Source organism: Buteo buteo, chromosome 14, assembly GCF_964188355.1.
Source record: "Buteo buteo chromosome 14, bButBut1.hap1.1, whole genome shotgun sequence".
NCBI classification, from domain to species: Eukaryota; Metazoa; Chordata; class Aves; order Accipitriformes; family Accipitridae; genus Buteo; species Buteo buteo.
The window spans coordinates 15572770-15594018 of record NC_134184.1 but is presented as its reverse complement, the minus strand read 5'-3'; positions in this window follow the sequence as shown (position 1 = coordinate 15594018).

Genomic DNA, 21249 nt, shown 5'->3' with positions numbered 1-21249 from the left:
TTTCAGAGAGGAAGAAAATACTCTGGTTGCCAGCCACCTAGCAGGTCTTGCCTCTCTTTCTTCTGTTTTAATATCATGGTGCCTTGGCTCTTCAAGCCTGTGCAAAATAGCCCAGCTGTAGCGGTGTTCACTCAATAATTATGCGATCACGTCACTCTCTCACCTTTCTTTCTTTTGCAAGCTTCTCTCTGTTCATGCAAATACTGGTTTCAATACCCAGAGCTGTTGTTTGGCTGTGCTGATTTCCAGTTTCTAATTTATTTGTCTCTTTCTCTTTGCCTCTCACCATCTCAAGTATGCTCTTATTCCCTCCGCCCTGACTATTTCTCTAAGTCTTGCTTCTCCTGATTTTATTCTTCTGACGCAGTATAATTTTGCTTTGGCTGATTTTATTCTGGGGTTGCAAAGTTAAAGGTTCTTTACTGCTGTCTCTATTCATATCCCACCTTTAGAGGGCTTTTGATGCTGTTGAATAATTAATAATTGCTAAAGTCCACATTGGAAATGCTGAAAAAAAGGTTAAAATATGTTAATAAACCCAGGAAAAATACAGAGGAAATCATACTTAAATGAGCTATGCTAAAATGCTATCCATATATCATTGAGTACTCTCCTAAAAAAAAAAAAAAAGATATAAGTGGAGATAGATGCATAAAATTGATTGTCAGTTTTATGCTTAAATATTCTGTGATTGAACCTCCTGATTTATCCCAGTTTAAAGATATGCTATAAGTTTTCTAAGAAGGTGTACAATAGATTACAAACTATTTTTGAATGCTGTTTTTATTAGATTTAGTGATTTATCCCTAAGTGAATAGGATTATATTCTTCAGTAGGAATAAAATTAAATTCTTATACTGTATTCTGGTGATGCAGATGGTGACTTCATCTACCAGTATTTTGGTAATTAAATAGTTTTACACAGTTAAGCCAGCACTTTCTATCTTTTATAAAACCATTTTTTAATCTATTTCTTTCCATTTCCAGTTCAGGCACAGTTTGCTAAAATACTGCCAGAACCTGTGGTCTGTATGACTGATTAAAGGAGCTTCCTAAATATAATTTAAGGCATTAATGATAAATGAGTACTATTTCTATCTGCTCTTTCAGAATTTTGAGTTGTTTTAAACAAGGTACCTAAAAAGTCTACCTGGATCCTCCTGGGATAAAGATATTTAGAGAACAGGCTCTAAATCAAGTGAGTTTTCCATTTCTTACATTGCATATATTCTAATGATCTTTCCTGAGTTTTTCTTACTAATTTCTCTCTAAAAGACAGAATCTTTCTCAGAACATTTAAATATGAATAGAAAGCCATCAAACAACATCTGTGTTTTATCAAAAGCTACGTCCCTTGTCATTTTTCAAGTGTTAAGGTCTTTATGCTGTCCTTAATCACAGATTCTCACCTATATTAACAGGCATTATGGATTGGATTTGGGATTGCGCTGTTCCCTTGTATAAAGTTTCACCGTGAAATGAGAATAGAGGGAAGCATGTCATTTTTTTACAAAACCATGATTTAAGGAAATTGTTTGCCACCTCCTTCTGTGGCAAAATCCTTTAGCTTTTGCCTCCTGTTTACTAAAAGCATCTTCTCAGCCAGTAACAACTTGACTAACATCTACTTTTTAATTAAGTTGTAGCATTTAGGAAGATGCATGCTAATCTGGGCGGCAGATCTGCAGCCCTCAGCTTTACAAGATGCTGCTCCAGCAGAGGCTGTAAAGCTCTCGATAAGAGGGGTAAGGAGCAAGGTGCAGGTCCCACAGCGATAACCTCCTGACTCCGACATTATAGGTCTTTCTGCCGGAATTGAGTTCTACATCTTCCTTGATTGGTTATTGTCACAAATGAGTAATGGATGCACCCTGCCTGCGTCCCCAGGTACACGAGCCAGTCCATCAGGCCATCGGGAAGCCCAGCTGCCGGCCGCGGGAGCTGGCAGATAACGGGCAGACCCCCCGAGAGCCGTTAAAGGCGCCGCGACCACCGGCGCGCGAGCCGAGTCCCTGCCACTCTGCTGAATAACTGCCTGCCTGCCGCCGCTCCTTGTACCGCTTAGGGTGGGCATTAATCAAGCTGTTCCCTGGGATCGTGAGGGAGACCAGATAAAGCGGCACAAACAAATCAAAAGCCAGGGGGCGGTTGGAAAATGCACAGCATTCTGGCCGTGCTCAGGTTGTTTTATTTTGGTTTATTTTTCAGGGTGGGGGACACACACACACACACGTTCAGAATGCCCTGTTCACACTGGGGATCACTGTCAGAAATATACATACATACGTGCATACATATATATATATATATAACACGTATAGAGAGAAGCCTTGCAAAATTGTCTTGTTACCAGCTAAGCAGCAAAATGCACTTGTCAGTTCTTTTGCTGTCAGTGATGATAACAAAAAAAAAAGTGGTATTTTAGTAAACCTGTCAGGGAATTGGCTCATGCTGACTGAGAAGTGAGTAAGTAGGTAAATAAGACTGTTTTAATTTATTAAGCATGTTCCTTTGAAAGGGGTGTGATTTGCATTGCTATCGCTAGTGTAAAGGCTTGACTGGAGGTTTTCTAGAGCATACATGATAAAGTGAGTTTCTGTTTAACATCTCGGGTAAATTTGAAGGTCAGCTCAGTTTCTAAATGTATCTTAGACAAATGGTCTACGTGTCCCTCCAGAGGAGGACTTTTGTAGTATTACAGTGCCTAACATAATAGCATCATTAACTGTATTTTAGGAAATGCCATTTTGTTGTCATGTTAATTCTTGGAAAAATAATGATTTGTAATGCAAAGCTCAAGAAATATCTTTTCAAAAGTGTATAACTAGAATCCACATTGAGGCCATATTTTCTAAAAAACATAACTTGTCACTAATCAACTCAATAGGTGTTGGTCAAGTTTCCAAAACTGATCAGAAGCCAGAGTCTCAGAGAAAAGCAATAAGAGCTGTGGTGTACCGAGCTCCTTTAAGATATAGTCATAGCTATTACTGTGTCTATAAGTGTAACTATATCTGCAATACTATATTTCTGTAGGATTTGATTTGTCCTATTTGTCAATGTCTGAACTTAATAGAAGGCACTGTACAACAGAGAAGAAGGTGGCTACGTTATATGGCAGGAAACACATCTGGTATTCCTCTGGATGAAAATTGCAAAGGGATTTTTGGAATATGACGAGGAAACTCCCAAACTGTCAGGGTTTGGTACACGTCACCCATCTAGCAGCTATGTATTCTGTGGGAAAGAAGGGGGAATGAGAGAGCAGATGGAAGAACAACCGAAAAAGTAAAAATTCCATAGTACTTGAATGTTACTACTTAAAATTTCAGAATTGCAAAATAGTTTATTTATGTCTTTTTTCCTGTTGTGGCTCAGAGCTATTCTGCACTCAGATATTTCCTTTAACCATCGTTTCAGGATAGCCAAATAAAAAGAAATTTTAAAAGCTCCGTAGTTCTTTCAAAGCAGTGTATTTACAATAGTTTGAGGTGGAGCTTTCATGAACATATAGGTTAAGTTCTGTGCTATTTTCCCCTTTAAGACTCTTTTCTCAGTTGTTTTTAACTCTGTTGCTCTTTGACTATTTGGACTGTAATTTTATGTGCTATGTTTTTGCCTGAAACAAAATTATTTTATAAAAAAATAATCAGAAAAGATTGTTCAGCATTTTTGGACTAGGTTCGATCATAAAAGAGAGTATTTTGCTAGAAATGATATTTGTACAACCTCTTATTTAAAAGGTCTAGCATCTCAGAAAAGAGCGATGTTGCTGAAACTATAAATAATGCTTTTTCACCATCCCTATTCTAAACTCCCCAAACTCATCCAAGTTATAAATCCATGGGTTTCTTTCTTTTCACTTGCTTAGTAGAGATTTGCTGGGCATGGCAGAATTGCTGGGCAAGGAGACTGATGTTTGGGGTCAGTGCTAAGGGCTGTCTCTCTATAGGTCTATAGCCCCCTCATATAGGAGCTCTAGGTCCTCCTCACTACGAGGACCTATAGCAGGCACACAGACAAGCTTTGCCTCCCCAGAGCTCCCTGAGTCTGTTAACAAAGCTTTTCCATTTTATCTGTCTGCCCATGGTGCCAGCCAAGCAAACATGGAGAAGCTTCTCACATTTGTTCTCATCCTTTTCCCTAGAGATGCCAAGATTGCATGAAAAGAGGAAGGAGCAGTTGGTGTTGGACTACGAGTGAGGAGGAGGTAGTTGTCCATGGAGCCAGGTGGGATTTTAGAAAAGGGACTGGATATAGGCTGTAGGAAGACAGAAACACAAAGGACGAATATAGAAGAAAGGAAACTGTTGCAACATACCAAAGGACAAGCATATAAGCTCCGATTAACTTGAGGTTCCACGTAGGAGTGCCAAGTGCAAACCTGAATTCATACGCTATGGTGATATTGTATATAGATCATACTGAATTAATGGGCCTTCTCACCTTATAAATTTCCCTTTGTTAAGCACCTCAGTGCATCAAGCCCCAGGCACGTTGAGGTGAGCAACCTGAAACAAGGAATTGATAGTTACCCTCAGAGATGCCCATCTCCCCACTAGTTCACCTGCAGTGACTGTGCTTCTATTCAAGGTACCTACTGAAAAAGCGAGAATCACAGCAGAAATACATTCTGAGGTATGGTCGGCATTTCTGTGGCAGAAGTAGAGAGAGAACCCAGCCCTCTGGGGTGCTGCTCCTCTGTACCAACTGTGACACCATAAGCCCCTTCCTACCATCACTTGATCCACTTGCTGCGTATGTCCCTTCCCGCTTCTGCAGTAGGAGACACAGGATCTCTGCAAACAGCACCATCCTTCATTGCACATTCATTTTTCTGAGCACCAGCTGTTGTTGGGTGTTGAAAAGTCTGGCTCATCAGACCAGGCTATGTAAAATAGCCTCAGATTTTGTGTATCAAGTTTAGCTTAACTCAAATTTTAGGCTGTTTATTGTTATCAGAATGCTGTTGGGTGCTCTTCATCCTGGCCCTTGTCCCCAGTAAGTCACAACACTGGGGAAAATAAGACCAACTCTGTTCTGTATGTAGTCTTGGGGTTTGATCCTGCTCCCAGTGGAGTCAACAGGAATATTAATTTAAAACTAGTAGGCTGATACTCAAAGTACAGAAAGAAAAAGAGAGCATGGTAAATTGTGATTTTAGGATGGGGTAATGATTTAGGAGGACACTTACTATTTTGAAAGAGTAGTTATGCGCGTTTAAGAGAAAAGGTCTTACAAAACACCAGAAATAAATAAAGGGGAGAGTGAATCATGACAAACCCAGCTTTATTTTCCAGGAGCCGTATGATCATACTGAGATTGATCCAAAATTTTCTAAGGGTCTTTCCCTTAATTCAGCTATTTTAATATATCTGTGCTTTAAACAAACAAACAAACAAACAAACAAATCCTTCTGAAATCGATCTAGTGAACTGAGTCTTGGAAAACAAACCCCAGAAAAACAGCAGCAGGCCTTACAAAACTTGGAGAACTTTTCATCGTTTCCAAACAGCTTACTTGACCTAAGAGGTAATTTGTGGCTAAGGCTTAGATCTTCTGGAAAATGTTACCCTTGGAACTGAAGGGAAAACAAGCACAAGGGGAAGTCACAGAACGTACCCTGTTTTGCATGGATTTTTGTTGATCATGCTGCCTTCCTCATTGGAAACGTATTAAACGGCTGAAACATTGTTTTCTGCAGGAGGCTTTATAGGGTATTCTTAGTGCTAAATGCTTTTTCTGAGCATACGGAATTGTTGTTCTGTGTATTGTCTCTGCAAAGTGTGTTTGTTTTCATGTTTGACATATGCGAAATTCAGCTTTGGTGGTTATATTACAATCTTAAAATAATAATAATGTTTACCCCTACCATGAATTCACTTTTTAGAATTTGCTTTTGCCTGGGTACTAACCTCTCTGCTGTGCTTGAAGTGCAGCCGCAAAGAAAGTTCTTGTTAGAATTTAAGATGTGAGGATCCATTTCTGCCTAACAATCTCCTACTCCTGCATTCCCTGAAGTGTATCCCATCTGCTTTTGGGAGCTCTCATTGCAATATGCAGTGATTGCAGGATAAGCACACCATTTTCCTGTCAATACTTTCCTATTAGCCTCCTGGATCCATACATCATCGTCTTGCTGGCCTGCAGTTTGCTTATCTTTGTCTCTGAGGCTGCCTTTGATTTATCTAACACCCAGGTTAATGAGGCATGGAGCCCAGGGTGGCTCCAAGGATAATGCACTCCTGTATAAAAATGCTTAAGGAAGGATCAAGTGATAATCCATCCTAGACTAAAAGGCCTAGCTCTTCAACAAATGTTGTGTATCTTAATCGCTAAGCTAAGACTATAATAGCTCCCTGTTAAGCTACTGCCATCAGTAAAATTATACATGCTAACTATATGAAATTTACAAAAGAACTGAAAATTAGATTTTAATTTGTGTTCCAAAAAAGGCAAAAAAAAGTTCATTTCTTAGGAACAGTTATCACCATTATTTGACAGTGTTCTTATGCAAAAATAAGTTAGCTTTAATATTTAATTTACAGTAATAGTTTTATATTCCCTCACTGGGACCTATGTTTTTCTAAAGACAAAAATAACAGAAGCTAGAATGTTACTGTGGCAAGGATAAATCAAACTAGCTATTTCAATAATGGAGGTAATTACAAAGTGTATATATCTGAGATGTACTGAGTGGTTAGGGGTTGTTTAATTAACATAAAAATTTCAATATCATCAGCAAGTGTGTTGGTATCACAAAAGCATTGTTAAAAATGCATCTTAAAATAGTTATGCCTTTCTCTGTTCCTAGCTAGTACATAAGGCTAATATACTTTTACTTCCCATTTCTGCTAATTACCATTTTACACAGAAACATTTTAATGAAAGCAAGGTGAAGCTCCAAGTGAGCTTTCAAAGCCATATTTATTTGTTTATTTTTAAAGCTCTCTACTGCATATTACTCTGATGTCTGTTTTGGCTTTTTTTTTTTTGGTTGTTGTTTTGTTTTGTTATGCTTGGTTGACCTTCATATTACGAATCTGCTACAGGATCCTGAAATAGGTGTGATGTATAACCATTTAGAAAATGACATAGCACCAAATAACAGGATCATTCCTATGGGATGCCATGCTCATATTTTGGAGTAAAAGCCACACACAAGCAAGGCTTTCACCGGTTGGCCCACCACAACCCCCAAGGACTTGACCCAAGTAATAAGTCCTTTACTGGTCACTAACCTACATTATTGAGATTTAGTTTGGATTTTGCTGACATGACATTGTTAAGGGTTGTTATTGAGATGTAAATGATCTTCCGTTGGGTTATTTAAGACACATGAAGGACCTAGTTTAGAATGAAAATGAGTTATTGATTATTCCAGCAATTAACAAAACAAATTTTAGCCCCTATATTAACATTTTCAGAAGTCTTAAATTATTTTTTGCTCAGACTGACCCAAGCAGCTAGACTGATTCCTTAGGAATCTTTAAGATGTTTTGAAAGAGGAAAACAAAGGTAAGCAAACATTGCTGCATTCTTTGTGGTCTTCTGTTTTAAAAGTAATTTTTCCTCTTGTATCTATTATGGATTATCTTAGTATGTGATGTAGTTGTCTATATTGTTGCACACTGTGCTCCATAGATTCTTTAGTATTAAAGAGAAGATTGGAACACATATAAAAGTAAAATCTTCATCCTGTTTGTTCCATCTTCTTTTTGAAACATCTATCATTAGATTAACATAATTTGTCAATTATAGAGTTCATTTTCTCTACTTGCTTTTCTTTCCTTTGTACTTTGAGTCTACTGGCTTAAAAATGTCCTGAGATAGGAGGCAGTCCTTTCAGATGCCCATTGTAATTTATAAGCACCTCTTAATGGTATTGATAGCACAAATATTAAAATAATAAGTTTCCCTATGTGACCTAAAGTGGAGAGTGTATTAGTTTATCCCTAGATATTTTAACTAGAAAGTGTGTTTCTTGCATTTTTCACATGGAATATTGTTGAGAAATCTTTAGAAGCTGTTACACACACCCAAAAGGTCACACAGCTCTGCTATGTACTCAGTTTTTTGGCAAAAATCAGAGAACTTGTGATACAAATATGTTTTATAACTAACTCAGCTTAGTCCTCTCTTTTTCTCTTTCTATGCTACAAGCTCCAGCCAATGAAGAGTGTTAGGCACTAAACAGAGATGCATGCTTTCTAGTTATAATTTCACTGTTTGGGTCCCAGTGATACTTCAATATATAAAATATTTAGGTAGGGAAATGGCACAAGCAGTTTGACTGGACTGCTAGAACTCATTACTTAATGTGTTGTCTGTAGACGGTACTGAACTCACTGAAACTAATACTGCAGCCATGTGCTGTCTTTTGTGTTTCTCTGTCGTGTCAGGATCCTCCACACCTCAGATAACATTACATGGAAAACTAGCTGCCTACCCACTGCAGCTTGAACGTGGCTCTCAGAAAACTCTTCCACACAGTGATATTTCAGTTTAAAAGTCCCTTTTAAAATTAGCAGCTAATAGCAGAGGGTCGGCATTTTCTAACATTGACTTTCCTTGAACAATTCTCTCTGTCTTATTACATACTTTTTTTCCTGCTCTCTCAATCCTTTGCTGTTTGGATACAGGCAAAATGCCCACTGATTTAAATGAGTTTTATATCCTTTTCTTATGAATCCTTGTCATCAGTTCAATGTTGGAATCATCAGGAGGGATACTTCTCTTTCAAGACATGAGAGACTGCGTTGCCTCTGACCTTAGAGGAGGATTTCATGAGTGGGTATTTACAGCAGCTTTCACATCAGTCTCTACATCCATTAAACATATGCTGCCAGCTCTGTTGTTTTTCTTTTGTATGGGTTTTTGTTTGCTGAACAATCTAGCAAGACATAAGCAGCAACTCCTGGTGTATGAATTTTTTTAGTTTTTCTAACAGAGGTGTTAAATGTTAGCTCCCATTGTTAGTATTTTGAAACATAGAGAAAATCTAATGGTGTCAATATATGCCGAGATCTAACAATAATCAAAATACAAGCATAAAAACTTTGCCCTTATCAGACTTAAAGAATAGTTGTTTTTTAGATCCAAAAGCAAGACATATCTGCCAAAACACACTAACAGCTGTTCACCATTAAAAAAAAAGTCTTTAAAGAATTAAAAACATAAACCAGCTATAACTCCTATGAATAACTAGGCAATAAAAAGAAAACAAATATCTTCTATTTTGTCTGTACATCATCCAGTAACTATTGATTTCTTCAGATGTTCTCCTTCAAACAAAGCTCTTCCAGTATATCTTCGGAACAGCAGCAGAGCTGTTGTTTGATTCAGATTCAACCCAACTACCTGTGAACTTTCCAGTAGAGCACCTGGGTTAGGAGTAATCACCTGTATGGTAAGTGCAGAGACACATGCAGCTTAAGACGTAAATGATCCTCTGGAACTGCCTTTTTTTTTGCCCATTAGGTAGGAGGAGTAACTACTCCTAGGTACTAATGTAAGGGTGAGATTTCTGAGCCTTTCACATGATCTTCCCAGCAAGCCCATTCCTGCTTTACTTAAAGAGGTTCCAGCTCAAATGCCTGTGCCAAGTGCAACTAGGGCACTACCCTGCAGAAATAAAACCCTCAAACCACATGCAGTTAACTAAAAAAGAAGAAGAAAAAAAAAAGGTGTCCAAATACATTTTATAACATCTTCAGCAAGACAGTGGCAGTTCAAATTCACCGGCCTTGCTTCCCAAATGTCACTGTAGCTGGGGTCACATTTCCAAAGCGCATATCGTTTTGAGGGTGATGTTTTTCCATGGACGTTGTCTCCTGTTTTAGAACTTACATTTCTCTAGACAGATTTTCTAAAGAGCTCAGCACTTCACTGTTCCATAGGCAGCACAACACCCCAGCTCCACCAGACTCCCTTTCTTTCCAGATGTGCTATACCAGCACCAGCAGTGCATATATCCAGTCTTCAAAAGCACACTCCAGCATGTTTTCTGACCTCTGATTGCACGTAAAGATTATTCCCCTCAGACGTTCCCATAATGGGGATGTGTATGATGTGCTGTTTGCATATAGAAAAGCAAGAAGCTGGAGATAGGAATATGTGAGTAAATGCAATTTTGTGGCACTGGAGGCAGGGCTCTGTGGAATGGAGTCTATAGATGAGCACATGTTATGAAATATAGGTATGCATCCAGCTCTTTATTGAGATACCAACCTGTGGACTGTGAGGAAAACATGATCTCTCTCCCTTTCTTGAAATAGCATCTGTTAAACAAAACAATTGCACCTGCAAATATCACCTGATACAACAATTTTAAGAGAGATTCGTGTATCTTGCATTAATAATAAATGTGAAGCAAAGACTGATATTTTATTTTATAAAAATAAAACACAACAGTGTATACTCAAGAAACATTCATAATAAATGTCAGTTTTAGGAAAAAAAAATCCCTAATATTGTTTAAAGTATTAAAGGAGTGTTTTGTTTTAATAACGGCAAAAAAATTCAAACTACTTTCAATCCATGGTTCCTCTTTGTGAGCATTCTTAACTTAAACTGTAGCAATTCTACAGAATTTACTCTATGCTTTACTGCTGACTAAGATTACCGATAAGATTTGGATAACTGGCTGTCATACCAAAGACATCCAGGGAACTGGCTATGGAGAAAAGTGACAGAGTAGATCTGAGTGGCTCAGGTGCCTCAGGCCATTTGGGTGACTTTTCCTTGCTGTGCCACAAGAAGAGCTCGGATGCAGAAACCGTGGCTTCTTGTGGGCAGTCACTCAGATGGCTACACAGGCCAGTAATTAATATACATGTGACTCTCATCTTTCTTATCTTACTGATCCTTAAGCAGCGAGAGAAGACACTGACATTGCTTACATTGCTCTATTCTTATGTGTTTTGTGTGTAACACATTCATAAAACTTCATTAGTGGTATCTATTTTTTCATTATAACTGTGCAGATTTATATAAAATATTGTCAGTGAGTAATTACGTGTTTATATATTTATTCCACAGTGTGCAAGCAAACGAGATTCATGCCAAGCAGTGAAATGCAATGCGCAATCTAGTGTTTAATTAGAATTTGGCCTAAATTAAATAGACTGAGAATAACAGACTTAAATCCCTATGAGAAGAGAGAATATCTAGTGGTAATCTAATACAACTTCTTGTTGCTCTTATTGCTCCATTTATAAAGTAGTTTCAAAGCAACGGCACCACTTGGAAAAGAAGAAAGTAATTTAAGAAGTCCAGATCTTTAGTAGACCATTTGGATGAGAAGTTGCCTAGTTCTCTAGGTAGCCCAAGTCCTGCTTTAAGGGAAGATTGCTGAACTCCACTTTGGCAGCTGTCATACACTGGAATTGCCCCCGATGCTGTATTCCAGCAAACCCATAGCTTAGCAAGTTCCTAGGCAGACACAGTTAAAGGCAAAATGTCCACCATGCAGACATAAAGGATGAAGAATTTGCCTTTCCCTCACTAGCAAGTAAAGCCCATGGGATCACAAAAGAGGAAGAGGGGAGCAGCTATACCCCCAAGCTATACTTGGGTCTGTATTTGTCTTGTCTGACAACACAGCAAGCAGTGCTCTGGTGAGAAAAGGGTTAAGGAGATGCTTTTGCTAATGAGAATAAAGACATTTGCCAGCAATTCTGACTTCTACAGCTGAGGTCTGCAAAGGGAAATGTTAGTCTAAATGATGGGGTTTGGATGAGCACACAGATTTTGTAGTAGAATGACAATTTCTGAAGTGAGAATTTGGTTTTTTTTGTGAGTTCTTCTTCCTTGGAAAATGCAGTAACTTTCTGATATGTGACTGTTCTTTTCTCAACTTTTCTTTTTCCATCTGTCTGGTTTAGCCCTTCTTTTGCCATGGTTATCTGCACCTGCAGGACAGAAGGGTGGGAGGCACTGAGTTAGAGAAGTCCTGAGTTCTCCACCAACTACACAGAAGAACACATAAATCTAAATTACTGAAAAATACACTTTAGCCAATAGGGTAAAGTCACATAACTGATGAAAACCCAAAACCTTTATTCAGTCCTTTCTCAAAAACAACCATCATGCAAGAGATTTCACTGAGTTATGACTTACATTTGGTGATCAAGGTTGTTTTGTTTGAGCAAGATGAGGGGGAAGAGAATAGTAGGAAGAGAAAAGCTTGGTCACTTTTCTCATTCCCTTTAATCAGTTAAAACTGACATGTAAACAGAACAGCTGAACTGCAAGAGTTGCAAATCTCTTTCATTGTAATGCAAGCAGCTGGGTTTCACAAAGGAATGATGTTTGAAATTATTTTTCTTTTTCTAGCTGAAACAAGAATGAACATAGGCATTTTTGTTAAATGGAAGTTATATACAAGAGCTTCAGGTGTTTGGTCATAAAATAGATTTTGTATTTTTATTTTATTTTCTCTTTCTTGCCCTTCTTCATTGACAAAATCAAAAGCAAGGTAGAATGATGAGATTGCAGGGATGAGGAGAGAATGAGAACAAAACCATAAAATCTTTTACAGTTACTTTGTTCATCAGAAATATTCTCCCAAAATTTTCAGCTGAAAGCAATTTGATCACATCTTTTATTTACTAGCAGAAAGTTTTACATGTACATGATAGGGCCCCTTTCCAGAGGTCTTAAGACTGAAATAGAAAACGTGTAGTCAAAACACTAGGGAACATTTTTTTTGTCCTGCTGAGTACCCTATGCCCCTGCTTGCTAAGGATACACCCAATGTATATAAAAAAAGGGTTTCCTAAGCCCACAAAAGCATACTGATGTGGCTTGCTGCTTCTCTGGTTCTGAATCTTTCTCTTCAAGTACTAGAGTGCTCCTAAGTGTTTCCTGCCTTCAGCTCTGTAATGATATGGATTCACATTAATGTAGTTTCTGTGAGCCAGAGGACTAAGCCCCCAATGTGTAGTCTGTGGGTTCAAACCCTGACTCTGCCACGGAGGGATGCTGGGCAGCTGTGTTAGTCCTGTGGCCGGGGGTCTGACCAGTCAGATGAAAATACTGTTGTAGAAAAGGCTGGGTTCAGCAGATGTAAGAGAATATTATGTGAAAGGCAAAGCATTTCCCTGATTCTGATAAAGCTGATTTCTTCCTCACCAGTGTCAGAGGAAAAAACTTAAAATTTCAATTTTTGCCCAGTTTGAGAGTGCCTGGCTTCCCCAAAACAACTTTTGGACAGAGAAACTGGACAACAGCATTGAAATGCTGTGCTGAAAAAAGTCTCTTTGTTTTGTTTCCCTTTTTCCCTAATCACGTTGCAAAGCACCCGTAAATGGGTGTGCTCTTCCTTGTTCCTTTCTGGTCCTTTTCTCTATGTTCTTTATAAAAATTTAGAACAGGTATAATTTTTAACGGTGATATTATTCTGTCTTTGGTTATTAAAAACAAAAAAAAAAGGACAGATCTAATTTATCTTTTTTTAGACTTTTCTAACCAATTTACATATTGTTTCTTTCAGCTATAAGTAGATCTACACAGCAAAATTTGCACTCAGAGCTGTTTTTTTTTTTTCCTAGGAGCTATTTGGACCCAAAATGTTAAGATCCACAGTAGGCATAAATTGAAATAACAAAATCTGTGTCTAGATTAAATGGGCTGCCTCCTGGCAAAGTTTATAATCAGAACAGGTTAGGAGATGGAGCCATTATGCAGAAATACAAGTGCGAAGCTAACAACGCAATGGATGTTATCTGCAGCACTGTATTACCTTAATATTCCCGCCCGGTTAAGATATCCATCTGATTAGTCTGAAGGTGTCACATTATCTAGTAATGCCAAATATACATTAAAATGGGGGAAGCTATGGGCGTGATTGAACAGTGATAACATATGGTTTGTACAGTCATTGGCCTCTTAAGAACTTAACTTCCAGCTGGGGTCTGTGTAACAGAAGAAACAGGGATATCACATTTCCCCCATCTCTGCTTCTGGCAGGTGTGTGCTAGAGACTGACTGCTAAATACTTTGTAATTAGTATGCCTTCGAGCAGTCACTGTCATCTTACATCTGTAACTGGAGTGAGGGCACTGTTAGCATGACTGTGTTCATTTCTTTAGCGTCCCAAGCCTATAGACCTATACAAGGCAGCCTGAAGGATCGGTGTTTGATGCATGAACCATAGGCAGACCTCAGAAATGTATCTAATTATATCAGTATCTGACTGCACTATTGTAGCAAGATGTATTATTCATAGACAAAAATGAACTCCTATTCAAGGATAGAAAATCTTATATATTCTGCCAGTTCTAAAGTTCAATGTCTAATTGAAGATTAAATAGTTTGAGACAATCAGTAGCTGTGTTTTAGATTTTCAAAATTATTCCTGCACTACATGAACTATTGTCATATTTCCCAGTGTACAATAAAACATTGGTATCATCTCTCAAAGTGTGTGAGAAAGAGACAGAGAGAGAAAGGTAAATTTACTCTGAAGATACAAAGTTAACTAATATTCTGGAAATGCGTAGCAGTACCTGCAACCTTTGCATTCTTTACTAGATCTCAGGCTTTTCTAGAAGCAATATGTGGGTGTTGCTCATAATGTTTTCATTTATTTAAAAAACATAGTTCTCCCTTGTGGGGGGAGTACAACTGAAAGTCACAATAATTCCTTTTTGACAAATTGATAGGCTTTGTTTTCTCTTGGTTTAAGCCACAGTACCTATTTTAAAACCACCCATACCGATCAGAAGCCATATGCCCCAAATATGAATGAGCATTTAGGCAGCAGCCATCCCTCGTGCAAAATCCAGAGGAAGGCTCCCCACCCGCAGCAGCCGGAGCTCCGGTCATGAGGGGAAGTAGGTTCATTTGGAGCTCATGGTGTCTACAGGTAGTTGTTTTTAAAACAGAGAGGATTTAGTTTCCATTTTGGAGTCAGTCATGTAGAAAGAGGATCTTGGAAGCAAATGGGTCCTATTGAGTGCTTCAAATACAGCTTGAATTTTACTCTGAAATCAACTGGCAGCACCTAAGAGCTGATATTGTGTGACTTGACAAGATACACATCTTAGCAGGTAGATCAGCACTTTCTTCACTTCTCTTCACAAATGGTTTACATCCAGATGAAGGTGCATCTTGTGTCATCTACTAATCACCACCAGACATGGAAATTCACCTTGGGATCCTTCCATCACACCTTATAGCTGAGGTTATGCCTTTTACAGTCACCTCTAGCCAAAGAATTCAGTCCTCAGCTCATTTTTCCAGTGGCTAATGAAACTGTTATCTGTAGCTGTTATCTAGGAGTTAATCCAACTGATAAAAATAAATGCTTCTGAGGAGATCTTGTCTACCTAATTTTTCCTTAAACGTTTTGGTGTTTAATAAAGCAGCCTTTGTAAATTAAATTCTTACATATACACTAAAAAAAAAAAAAAAAAAAGGACTGATGTTTCTCAGAAAATCTGAAGGACTCTCCAAATGGTTCCTAAAAAGTAATCACCTTATTTAGACTTGAAACCACCTCAATTAGGTATCTAACTTAGATGGATAGTATTCTTTTTTTGAAGCAGGATCTATCACGTAGGATCAGTTTCCTTTAGGAGGATCAGTTTGCTAGATATCTCATATATGATCACTGGAGCACTATACATGCAATTCCTGGACTTTAGTTAGTTAAATAGATCAGATCCTGCTTATATTCCTGAACATACCTACCTCTAGGTCTGGGAAACATACATATAAAGAACTTGCTATCAGAAGTCTTTTCCCTATGCTTGCACTTTTCTACATGTCAAATAACTTCACCTTGATAAACTACATAGAGGGAGTATCTTTGGTCTCCAGGGCAGGCTTTCCAGGCCCTGAATGCCTGCTGCTGAGACGAGATAAATGCTTTCACATTGGGAGTTGGAAATTCTCACCATCTCGAGAGGTAGCCTTTATCAAAAAGATACCTTTAATGTTTCTTAAATGTTTCAGAACTCAGAGTTCTTCAATCTTAAGAGGAGCTGGCATATGTGCCTGTATATTTAAAGAATGCTTTGCATTAAATAGTCAATATTTATGTAAATGTCTGAGACAATGTCTGATGGCAAGCTGACTGTTCTTAGGCAGATAAAATTGAGATGGATGCCAGAGTTCTTTTGAAGTTCTGAAAGAAACATCTAGTAAACACAACAAATGAGAAACTAGTTCAAAGCAATCTCTGAATCTAATGTGTAATATCCTTCAAATGATTCCTGATCGTGGCAAGTGGGATAGAGAAGGATAAAAGCAAACAGGGTTTTACCCACAACAATTTTTACAGTACAGCTGCTTGAAGACATTTTCCAGAGAGGAAAGGCACTGTCTCTCCTCCAGTCTGGACTGAATTTGCTATTCAAAGGTCTGGCTTAGGAAAGTATTCACACAAGTTCAAGGGAAAGGTGTAAGTGTCAGAGGAGGAACCTGACTTAAGATATTCTACATTGCCCTCTCAGGAACCTTGACTGCATTGGCTATAGAAATAAGCTATGGAGATGGGTCTGCTCTGCATAATCACCTAGAAGAGGTGTTCCTCTGATACATTATTGGATAGGCTGGTGATTTACCACCAGCCTATGTAAAGGACATTGCAGAGGTGCACTGCTTGAGGCTACACTGTGAAAGACATTGCATCCAGCAAGGTGAATCCCTCTCATCTTCCCTAGCTGTGTGAGTGAGGTGCTATCCCAGCCTGGATTCATCCCAGGTAATTGAGGGGGGCAGCTATGTTTACCTCTAGCCATCCCTCTGTACTCCATGGCAGGAGGCAGACATCGCTGGAGATGATGTAGAACTTGTCTCTGTCCCAGGAGAACAGAATGACTTGCTCCTAGTCTATCTGCCTCAGCTAAGTTCGGGTCGTGCTCTGAACAACCTTCTCAAGGAGATCAGTTTGGTGAAGTAGCATCAAAGCAGCTGATACAACACAGAATAACAAACGCTGAAGTGCTATAAGGCAATAATTGCAAATTGTCAGAGCCACGTTTCCATTCAGCTACTGACACCTTCACTGTTTGTGAACTACTGGTGTGTCTGATCCCCAAATCAATCCTATTATTTAGCTAGGAAAAAAATCTCTTCTAGTGCATGGGATACACAAATCCTTAAAGAAAACTATCTTATGTAGTAAGAAAAGGTTTATTGGTAATATCACATTCAGTCTTCTCTTTATTGATGATAGAATATTATGCTTCCCAGGTGACATTTTCGTCTGGGGGGATAAATGATAAGATAGCACCTGACTAAGTTCATATTATTTATTCTTTCATTTCTTCTTTCTCATTTCTTGCTATTACTTTCTTCTTTCCTTGCTTGTAGCTCCTGCTTTTAAACTGTCTTTAATTCCTGACACTCCATGCTCATGGGAGTCCCTACACTTTGAGAATACTTGACATTCAGGAAAATACACTTTATATGTTAAAAATCAATGGTGACACAATATTTACAGCCCAAAGGCCAAACATTTGTGTTTCTTTATAGAGAGTAAGTGCTTGGAGACCAGCTTTGTGCTGCTAAGCTATAGACATCAAAGAATAATAATACCGCAGTTTTAAACTCAATGGCTTGAGTGGGTTCCAGCACAGTTAAGTAAGGGACTAGCTGATTTTATGGATACTGATTTTATGGATACTCTTAATACAGGGATAGATACAAGCATCATTATTTTTTTCCTGAACTGTGAACCAACTCTGTCTAAAAGAAAGTCTTCTCTTCTGAGCTAAAATATCCATATAAAGTTTGAAATTATAGGACAATACTTTCTCCTTCTCATGGAAAATGATGGATTCTTAGAAAAGGTATTTTTGTTGAAGTCACAATTAATTCCTTGCAAAAAGAGGCCGTAATGTGATACTACTTTTCTCTTTCTCGCTATTTATGTAATAAATATATACCACTTCTGAAGGTTTGATTTTTTAACCAAGAACTGAAATAAAAGCTATGTAGAGATTCAGCCTCTCTAACACAAGAGGTAGTTAGTCATTTTAGCACTGTTTATAGAGATTTTGTTTTATATTCCAGGCAAGATTTATAATGTTTTCAATTGGCATATTTTACTCTAATAGGCTTAATTTTGGTGGGTGAGACAAAAACACTGCAAGGCATTTATTACATCATTAAAAACTGGACTATGTATCTAGGGAATGCAGTGTCATTTGGTTTGTACGTTTGACCCCTGCTTGTTATTAGGTGCACTTTACTAAATCAGCAGGAGGAGATAGGTCACTAACGACTATTACCAAGCTAATAATAATTAGAAGGGAAAAAACCTGTTATTGATGTTTCAGACATCATTTCATATATGCTGTTTCTCAGACACTGATTTGTGATTTACATATTAGGAATGAACTTTCTTTGACCTGTCATTTAACATAAGTTAGACTGTTTGGCCTGATAGTTACATACTATCCTTTCTAATGATGAAATTATTGTATTTAACTCTTTGAATGCATTTTTGAAGTATTTTGGTTTCACAGTAGTTCTAAAATAAATTAAAAACAGAGGAGATAAATTAGAAATAGTGCATATGAGAAAAAAACTTGATAGGAAATAGGGGCACTGATAGAATTTGGACCATATTTTGAACCATTGAAAAGTTATGTTACTTCTGAGCAATACACATCACAAGAGTTTTATCATAGTCTCACTCTCACTCTGAATATAACATGAACGTGTAAGCGTACAAGGAAATACAATGACTTCAGCAGGGCTTGTACCTTAAGTTAAATTCTCTGACCTGTGCAACTAGTGGCTGTTTTTCTGATTGTGGTGGTCTCAGTAAAGCTGGTTAGCCAGAATTGTGTGGAAAGAAATAGGTCGGGTAGGTTCATATGTACAAAGTTGTTTGGTTCTACTGTTCTGTTCTACCTTGTGGTACTATTCAGTCAATGAAAGAGCATCTTTCCTGAAAGGTCTTTGCAGTATGTACTTTTTTGCTTAGTTTTGCTCCATCTGGAAAGACCTAAACTCTCAGTCAGGGGTCAGTCCATCAGGTTTGTGATATGGGACATAAGTGAAGCAGAAGGTTTCTATTTGCCAGATGCAATAATGTGAAATTGCAGCTCAGAATACAGATGCTCACTGGGAAAAACATCACATCATTTATCTCCGACATGCAGTGAAATCTCACCAGATCAATGCAATCTTTCCAAAGTGACAGTGATCTTAGCGGTCCATAAACGAGGAACGACATGGCTGCTGGGACCCCTCAACAACAGGGACCTGTGGCCTGTGAACCCAGGAGGGAGGAACAAACCAGCCTTCCCTCAGTTTCTCACCCACGTACACCACATTTACATATTTATCCCAAGCATCCTCTTCCAGACTCTGCAGTTCGGAGTCCATTCCAGACTCTGCAGTTTGGGGTGCAGGCCCAACTGTTAGCATCATTGTGGTGGCTGTGGTTGCTCTGTTGGGTGGTGGCCGAGGCTCCACAAGCCTGGCCGTGTGCTGGTATGGGGCTGGTGTGCAGATGAGGGGCCTGTGCTTGCCCCAACCGGCCATTTCCAGCCCCACCAAAGAAGGTGGGGCCAAAGGGTAGGAGCCCAAAGGGTAGGATGCTGTTCGAGATAGTCAGTAAATCACCTTTCTTTAGTCACTACCAGTTTTGGTAAAAAACCCCAGTGTTTTCCTTTATTAATAATCTATATGAAACATTAAAGCAAAATTAATTATAAATTAGTGAATTGGAGGGGAGGGGAGGCAGCTCACTGGTACTACTAGTACCAGTAGCAGATATGATTACTTAGACTGGAAATGCTTCAGCCTAGAAAATAGATCACCTAAAGGTTATAAAATCATAGTGTTATGGAGAAGACAAATATGTTTATATGTTTATCAACTCTAACAGAAGAATGAGGAAGCATCAACAAAACTAGCAAATAGTAGGTTCAAAACACAGAAAAGAGGTGCTTATTAGCTGTGGAACTTGTCAGAGAATGTTGTATATGCTAAAAATGTTACTGGTTTAAAAAAAATGGATGAAAGAATAGAAGAAAAATCTACCCAGGACCATCAGATAGGCCTCCATTTGGGAAATCATTGGTGACTGAGAGACTGTTCTGGAGAAGTTCTATCAGCTGTTGATCCTGTTGTATCATGGTTATATGCTTCTTAGACAACGACTACTGGCCATTTTTGGAGGCAAGATACTGCGCTAATTGGGACTTTGATCCAGTTGATACTGCAGTTCTCCTGTTCTTGTGATGATCTGCACCATAAAATAAAAGCTTACAAAGCTTATTTTTTTCTATAACTTTTCAAATTTCCATTTTGTTCATTTCTTCCTTCTCTCTCTTCTCCCCACCCCCCTGTTTCTTGAAGTGCATCTGTGCCTTTCATTCTGGTGTGACACTACGTGGAAGTATATATTTCTGAATATATCATGCTGGTTTCTCACAGTTTGTCTTCTCTAGGAAAAAAGCAGGCAAGCAGGTTTTTTTTCCACTTTTATAGTTGTGAGAGTCCAGCTACAATGAATGAGATTTCAGAAAGCAGCAGTATTTCTGTTGCCATACCGGGAAAAAAAGATGTATTCTCAGCATGTTAGTGAATATGTGGTAAAATCCTAGGGAGACGAAGGCAAATCTCAGCAGAATTGAAGTAACAACTGTATTCCTGTTCAATACTTTACATGCTAACACATTTTCAATCCAGAGATGACTGTGGATTTTACAACATTTCAACAGACGTATGATGAGAAGATGGAGGAATGCAGGCCTGGTCTAAAGATAAGGGATCTCCACAAAGCTGTGACTTGCCATGCTGGATATAAAACATAATGCATATAAAAAAATACAATGCACAACACCAGCTGATGGCAACTAGGGATGGAGGAAGAGAAATGCCAGCACTGACTGAAATCTCACTCCATTTACACAGCAAAACTCCACAGATAGGTATCATTTTTTACTTGTTTTATATCATCATCCTAGATTTGATATTGCTCTCCATGACAGGTTACATCATTATAGTGTGCCTGTAAGGCTCACGTCAGAGGGAGCAAGTAAAAATGAAGATTGCTATCTGCATTTCACATACACAGCAGATTTTTTTTCATTCTTATGTGTGAAAAATACACCTCACTGGTGAGAGGAGAGGCAAAAGGAAGCATGAGTTGGTTTAATTAAAGATCTAATATATTTTGTTTTCAGCAGAGTAAGAGTTTCCCCTGGAAAGAAAAGAGTTTGCAAAGGTTCGAAGGACATTGGACAAGTACTTTGAAAAAGAAATAAACTGATGTTTACT